An 8407-nucleotide genomic window follows, 5' to 3' on the forward strand; every position below is an offset into this window, starting at 1 on the left:
AAAATGTTAGAATGTTGAGAGTCAAGAGGCGGTGGCATTTATTTGCCTTTGTATATGGAATACCTAGTTGAGATGAATCAATGAGGATACACTTGTTTTGTTCTTGGGTAGAAACAGAGTCTTAATTTAGACTACTCAGAATAGGAATTTATCACATTGTTTCAAGAATTAAAAGCCATGTTATGTAGTACAAGAGTAAGAAATTTATTGCCCATTCCGGTGGGAGGTTGGGAGGGGGGGGCAGGGTGACAGGGGAGGAGGGGGAGGAGGCCGGGAAGGGGTGGGAGCTGGCGGGGCATGGGCGAGCTGAGGTCCAGGGCTCTGTCTTGAGGAAGTGAGGCTGCCCCAGCCGGCAGGGCAGGAGCGGAGGACGGGACTTGGCGAGCACTGGGACTCGCCCTGTCACTGACTGCGCTGCCTTGGCTCCTCCTGCCTAGCCGCAGGTGCCCTGGATGAGGCCGCCCAGTGTACCCCGGCTGCCTAGTGTCCCCTGCGGTCGCCCAGCTCCCGCAAGCGACAGCCTCTCCTTGCCCTAGTCCCCGCGCCCGGCGCAGCCCTCCTCGGCCGGGCGCCTCCATATGTTGGCGAGGCGGCTTGGCCCTTGGGCCGGGATGGAGCGACCGGGAAGAGGAAGACAATCCGGGGCATTGAGCCCCTGTGCATGGGACCCCGCGTAGTGGGAGCTTGCGCACAGTAGGCTCTCGCTTTTCTAATCAATGGATAAAGTGGGGGAAATGTGGAACAACTTGAAACACAGGTGCCAGGCTCTATTCAGCCATGGAGGAGGAAGCTGCAGCGGGACTGTGGACATGAACTCCAGCAGGTGTGTGTCTGTCAACAAGAAAAGCATCCATCTGGGCGAGCACGCTCCCTAGCAACAGAGCAGTCCCTTAAGAGGAAATGTTGCCTTATAGCTGGGACTGAGCCCTTCAAAGGCCTTTTCAAAACAAAACCAAAACTGTGCCACAGAGATCCCTCAGGTTGTTGAGATGAGCTTCGAGAAGGACAGCAACTCGTGTGCCACCCCAGGAATAAGGCTTGCATGGATAGACTCCTACTCTCGACACGCCCCGTGGGGAGGGAAGAAGAAACATTCCTGTTCCACAAAGACCCAGAGCTCACTGGATACTGAGAAGTTTGGTAGAACTCCGAGCGGCCTTCAGAGGCGAGAGCGGCGCTATGGTGTCAGCTCTATGCAGGGCATGGACAGTGTATCCAACTGGGCAGTCGGGAGCTGCTCTCTGAGGCAGAGGCTCCAGGACACTGTGGGTTTGTGTTTCCCCATGAGAACTTACAGAAAGCAGTCAAAGCCTTTCTTTTCCAATGAGAGAAAAATTTATCTCTCTGAACTAATGCTGGATAAATGCCCTTTTCCTGCTGGCTCAGGTTTAGCACAAAAGTGGCATTTGATTAAATAGCATACAGCTCCTGTGAGCCCACAGTCAACATTTTTTGATACATTTGATCCTTCATTGGTGTCTACAGAAGATGAAGATAGGCTCCGAGAGATAAGATGGCTTAGTATCAAAGAAGGGGTGGACAAATACATTTTGTCCCTATGCACAAATATATTTGAAGCTACTGCACAGGTCAATCCATTGTATAAACTGGGACCAAAGTTAGCCCCTGGGATGACAGAAGTTAGTGGGAATGGTTCTGCAGTTCCACAAACGAATTGTGACTCAGAAGAGGATTGAACCACCCTGTGTCTGCAGTCACGGAGGCAGAAGCAGCGTCAGGTGTCCGAGGACAGCCACTCACACGTTAGCAGACAGGGAACTTGGAAAGTTCATACGCTGATCGATTACATGCACTGCCTTGTACCAGATTTGCTTCAGATCACAGGGAATCCCTGTTACTGGGGTGTGATGGACCGGTACGAAGCAGAAGCCCTTCTGGAAGGGAAACCTGAAGGCACGTTTTTTGCTCAGGGACTCTGCGCAGAAGGACTACCTCTTCTCCGTTAGCTTCCGCCTCTACAAGAGATCTCTCTCTCTCTCTCTGCATGCCCGAATCAAACAGTGGAACTACAACTTTAGCTTCGATGCCCACGACCCCTGTGTGTTCCACTCCTCCACTGTCACTGGACTTCTGAAACACTATAAAGACCCCAGCTCTTGTATGTTTTTTGAACCGTTGCTTACGATATCACTGAATAGGACTTTTCCTTTCAGCCTGCAGTGTATCTGCCGTGCGGTGATCTGCAGGTGCACTACCTATGGTGGGATCGGTGGGCTCCCTCTGCCATTAGTGTTACAGGATTTTTAAAAGAGTATCATTATAAACAGAAAGTTAGGGTTCGCTGGCTAGAGCGAGAACCAGTCAAGGCAAAGTAACGCCATTAGTGTTACAGGATTTTAAGAGTATCATTATAAACAGAAAGTTAGGGTTCACTGGCTAGAGCGAGAACCAGTCAAGGCAAAGTAACCCCTGTCCCCAAAGACCCTAGCTCTGTTCTCGTGTGCATAAGACAGTACAGCCATTGGAAGTACAGAGTTGGCTGCTAGGAGTTTTCACCCAGAATGTGAGCTTAGTCGTTAGCCTAGAGGATAGAGTCAATGGGATCTTCTGTTACACAGACAAAGGTGCCTAGAATCAGCAGATGGTTTGCCGGTGGTCCGTGCTGGGAAGACATAGCTAGTTAACAAGCGGTTTGGTTTTAAATGGCTGTGACAACCGAGTGAGGCAGCTCTGAGGCATTTGTTAAGAAGAGTTCTATTTCTTACTGAAGAACAAATTATTAATATTGGATGGGTATTTCAACAGTGTGACTAATGTTTGAAATTATTTTTTCTAAGAATTTTCCTATAACCTTCCAAAAGTAGTAATGTTTGTGGTTAACTACAAATCAAGCTTTGAAAGTCCAAAACAAATAAGTAAAGAAAAGATTGCCTGCCTTTTCGAGAAAAAAATGCAATTTTTCTGTTCATAGGGCATTGTGCAGAGTCAATGTGGTTTATGGCTAGTCTCATGTTCTCCTCAGAGAAAGAGACTCACAAGTAAACCAAGGTCTCTAAGATGGTCTTAAAACTTCAGGTTAGTAGTAGAGTCTTGTTTCAAAGCCCTCAGTATTCATTTGTGGTGAGTGTTGTGACTCCATACAGGCACACAGATGGAGTGTAGTGAGTGCTGTGACTCCATACAGATACACAGTTGGAGTTTTGAGCGTGTTTTTTTCTAAGTTGACATGAGCAGTCCACCCATTGTTTCATCAAAATTGGATCTTTTCCTGTGCCCTTGAGTTTGTGAACCCGGAGGGAAATGAGACTAGCAGATGCCCAAACATATCAGATAATAGTGACTCCACTGGTTGCTGATGTCAAGTTATGTTAAACTATAATTCATTTGGACGGCAGTATTTATCTCTTTGTTATAAACTCATAGCTGAATTACTTAAGTACAATTTATAGCATTTTAGTACAGTTAACTCTTCACAGAAAACCTAAATTGCAGATTTAAGAGGAACTGTACAACCATGGTGTCTGTAAATGACGTCACTTGGCACCTTTTGTCACTTAGAATAGTTTGTAACACAACTTGAGCGAAGGCTTTGGGAAGTGTTGTCAGATTCTAGTGTTGCTTCTCAGTGTTGGGCTGAGTTCTCGGCTCCGTCCTAGACATTTGCACTACAGTAACCAAGTCCATTCTTGTTGTCTGTGACTGCTCTGTGCCCGCTGGTGAGCACTCCTGGGGTCCACACCAGCTGCTGCAAAGGCTATTTTATATCCTTCTGGCTATCGCCAGGGCTACTGAAAAGAAATGCTATGTTTGTATGCAGCTTTGACGTCTGTCTCTGCTTGCTGTGCCTTGTTCTGGCTGCTTTCTTGTGCTAATAAAGTATGTTTGGTGTTCGCCTTGTATATCTGCTGCTTTATACATTTGCCACAGTTTCTCTTGTACGTGGAATGGTTTGGGGTTTTACAATAAGCATTACCTGGCAACTTCCTGTAGTTAACACAGACTCATCTACAACCTAATATTGACCTGTCAGAATGAGCTAACTCTAAAGTGAATGCTCTCTAGTGCTCTCACCTTAATCCATCCTGTGGAAGTGTCTGTAGTAAACTGCAAATTGCTGTACAGTTGACAACAGAGAATTCAGGAGTGAAACCCTGGTGATTTCTCTGTTGCTAGTCAAAGACTGGAGCTGGCGGTAGCGTTAGCAGAGGAACATTAGTGCATCCAGCTGCATCAGAAACAGGTTCCATGAGGTCTGTGAACCGGGACACAGCACCATTTAGCGGTTTGGGGACCATTTTAATTGATGATAAATTCCCAAATGTGGCCCTTTAACCAAAGACTTGTTCATTTTAATGCAAAACGGAGATTGAAGGAACTTAGATTTTTCTATTACTTGTAGTAGAAGTCCCCGAGGAACATATACCAAAGTGTTTGAGAACTTCATCCAAACCTACTTTCAAAGCATAATGTGCAATTAAGTTGTTATGACATAATTCTATTGCATAATTGTTGGGTCTGTTTTTTTTTTGAGGTTATACTGTACCTGGAAAGTGAACCTCTTGAGGAAAAAGCAGTCCACGCTGAGTATTGGAGGGAACTGTGTGACACCATGAAGAGCGGGGGAACTTGGAGAAAGACTTGACGGTTTTATATTCGTGGAGCAAACTGATGTTCTCACTAGCGTTTTATAGAAAATACTAATGCTTTGATGTATTTCAGAACATCTCCTGTGTTATTATGCAAATTGTTTTAAGTGTGTGACTTGAGTTTGTGTAAGCATGTGTTACACTGTGCTAAAAGGCACCTTTCAGTTTATGTACAATAAAATTATGCAACTTTGGGGTTAAAATTTTTGTTAAAATATTAGTAACTTACATTAAAAAAATCACCAGCATGAAAAAAAAATTATTGCTCTTACAAGCACATCACAGGTAGAAACTGGGATTCTCTTAGCAATAGCCCTCTTGTCTTTTGTTCCCTCTTCCTTTCCTGTACTTCTCTCCTCTCACTCCTTTCCTCCCTCTCTCCCTGCTCTCTCTTTCTCTCCTCTCATTGATACTGAAGAGTGTTTTGAAGAAAAACACAATGAAAACAAACTTTAACATACAAAGCAGGATTCTGGCTATTCATAAAATATGAATACACAAATAAGAAAGTTACGTGTAGGCAGAGTTTTCCTGTCACAAATGCCTGTTTCCCAATGAGCAGCAGCCACTTCCCAAATAACTGACTCAGAGAGTTAAGATAAATTACAAGCACTTGGCCAATAGCTCAAGCTTATTATTAACTAACTTTTATATTTAGATTAACCCATATTTCTTATCTATACTTTGACGTGTGCCCATGGCATGCTACCTAACTTTTTACATGCTCTGCTTCCTCAGTGGCTGGCTGGCATCTCCCTGACCCACCCTTCTTCTATCATCTATAGTTTGGTTTCCCCACCTAATAATTCCTGCTTGGCTACTGTTAATCAGCATTTTATTAAATCCATTTGAGTGGCAAATCTTTACAGTGTACAGGAGGATTGTTTCACAGCACTTACCTTCACGATTTCTGAGCAGCAACAAGCAGTCTCAGTATTTAGTGGCTACAAGTTCAGTAATTTTAGTTATCTTCTGTGTATCTGTGTCTTCATCTGCAAGTCCAGAATTACTGCTGTTTGAGCAGGTATTATAATAGTATATGATGCATTATAAACTTTACTTATAGTCATTCTTTACTATTCCACAAGGCCCAAATCTTCATACATTTTGTCTTCTGAACTCATGAACTACTGTGAAGAAAAAATCATTAGAAATCCTTGTGGGAAAGTAAGGTTTAGGGTTAGGGTTTAGGGTTAGGGTTAGGGTTTAGGGTTAGGGTTAGGGTTTAGGGTTAGGGTTAGGGTTAGGGTTAGGGTTAGTGTTAGGGTTAGGGTAGGGTTAGGGTTAGGGGTTAGGGGTTAGGGGTTAGGGTTAGGGTTAGGGGGTTAGGGTTAGGGTTAGGTTAGGGTTAGGGTTAGGGGTTAGGGTTAGGATTAGGGGTTAGGGTTACGGTTAGGGTTAGGGTTAGGGTTAGGGTTAGGGTTAGGGTTTGGGTTAGGGTTAAAAAAAGAAAAAAAAAATAGAAAAAAAAAAGAAATCATTGTGGGAAATCATGGGCAGAAGATTGACTTCCTCTGGACTGAGCAATGGCTGTGGGAGATATGACTCGCTTCAGCCTATACCAGGTCAGTCCATACTCATTCCCTTCTACTGCCCGTGAACTTCAGTCTTACATTTTTTAATAACAATTTGCTTAACTACTTTTCCAAATTTGTGTTACATAATCATTAGTACTAATGCAACTTCTAAGAACTATAGCAACTATGTTTTAAAAATAGCACTATTTTTTCACCTTAGACCTTCTATATTTCTCAAAGGACACGGATGATAGTGATTCAAATTTACAAAGGAAAAAAGGCAGGTTAACCATTGTTGTGAAAAACTGAAAACATGTTTTGAAACGCTTGACTAAGCACTAAAAGTTAGATAAATTTCTTCATATGTGCAGTCCCATTACAAATAGCCAAACTCAAGTTTTGTATTAAGAAGTAATTTGTTCTTGTTAGTTTTTCTTCAAAAAATATTCAGTATCAATACTTACAAGAGAGATTGAAAGAGAGAGTGGGGGAGAGAGAGAAACATACAAAGAGAAAATTGATAAGGTAAAAGCAGAAAAATACCATTAAGCATTAGGCTGTAGATATTTCAGAGTAGTTAAAAGCATTTATTTCTCCTGTAGAGGATCTGGGTTCAGTTCTCAGCACCCCCGTGGAACCTCACAACTGAGGTCCTTTTTTCTATGTGTTGCTTATATTGGTTAATAACTAAAGAAACTGCCTTGGTATGATAGGCAAAACTTTAGGTGGGGAAGATGGAACTGAATTCTGGGAGGAAGAAAGCAGAGTCAGGGAGATGCCATGGACCCGCTGCTGGAGATAGACGTGCTGAGACTTTGCTGGTAGGCCACAGTCTCGTGGTGATATACAGATTAATAGAAATAAGTTAAATTAATATGTAAGAATTAGCCAATAAGAAGTTAGAACTAATGGGCCAAGCAGTGTTTTAATTAATACAGTTTCTGTGTGATTATTTCGGGGCTAAGCTAGCTGGGTGGCCAGGACAAACAAACAGCCTGTCTCTCCTTACAACACACAATTATCTATAACTCCAGTTTCAGAACATTTCACACTTTGCCATGGACAATTGGGAAAATTCGTATTCTCATAATACATAAATATAATAAAACAAATCTTTAGAATAATAAGCATTTAATTTATCTTATTGAAGAATCACTTGTATGCTGTATTCATGATGCTTAATTAGTTCATTTAATTCTTTTAAATTATAAGATTTATACAATGACTATCACATTTTATGTCACTTTCTCTAGGAGCCTGCATTTTAGGGACACAAACCTGAATGTGCACACAAAATGAATCATTCTGGAAGACCTCTTACTTAGGACATTTTTGTATGTCTCAAATGTTTATTGAGCTAGACTGCATTGTGCAAATTCGACGTTGTGGGTTTTTTTTCTCACATTTGCACAGTTATACAAAGCTACTTTTAAAATTTTATTTTCATAAAAAACTCAAAAGTATTTATATGTGATTATGAAGATTGATATCTACAATAATTTAAATCTCCAGAGCTCTATATAAATGGAAATATGATAATGTCCTTTAGCTCTGAATAAATAGATACACATCTGGAAATGCAGTTTCTAAGGCTTCGCATTACTATACTTTATGAGTTGGTGATTTCCCTGCTGATATTTCAGCTTTGCAGAATTATTTGACAGTAGGATTCTAGCATGTTTCTTTGGAATCTCATTTCTATAATCTTATGTTCATAGGATATTCACTATGTTCCTTTTAGCATATTTCATAGTGTATAATTTAGTATTCTGAAATAAAAAACATAGTGGAGTGTGTAGCTTAGTAGAAGGAGTACTTGTCCAGTGTGTGTAAGACTCTGGATTTACTAGGAAAATGATCAGGAGAAAATGGCAAAATGTTTGAAAGATCTGTAGCTCTGTTTTCTGTAGTAAGAATTTCTTCTTTGTTTTTGATGATATATGGTCTCATTATGGAACCCAGACTGGCCACTAGATTTTGATCCATCTGCCTCCTCCTTTTAAGTAAAGGAGGATTTCAAACATCTGCAGCATCCCTAGCAGTAAATTTTTCATAATGTTGCAATGAAAAATTAAATAAACCAAACTTTTTTAGAAACACTTTCTCCAATCATGGTTTTAACAGAATGGGCTTTGGGAAACTCAGCTCTCTTAGCCCCTGACTCTTACCTACATAGACCAAACTCTCTTAAGATTGGGGAGCATAAAGATCAATGCTAATATACAATGATAATAAATTTAATCTGAAAACAGAATGAGGCATATAGAATGTATTGAGCCATGT

At 41.6% G+C, this 8407-nt stretch overlaps 1 pseudogene; it reads left to right on the top strand.

Annotated features, from left to right (window-relative positions):
• Nucleotides 1–716: 716 nt before the first annotated feature.
• Nucleotides 717–2427, top strand: LOC126488065 (suppressor of cytokine signaling 5-like; annotated as a pseudogene).
• Nucleotides 2428–8407: the final 5980 nt, after the last annotated feature.

Source organism: Alexandromys fortis, unplaced genomic scaffold (assembly GCF_014885135.2).
Source record: "Alexandromys fortis isolate MF-2015 unplaced genomic scaffold, M_Fortis_MF-2015_v1.1 scaffold_161, whole genome shotgun sequence".
Lineage (NCBI taxonomy): Eukaryota > Metazoa > Chordata > Mammalia > Rodentia > Cricetidae > Alexandromys > Alexandromys fortis.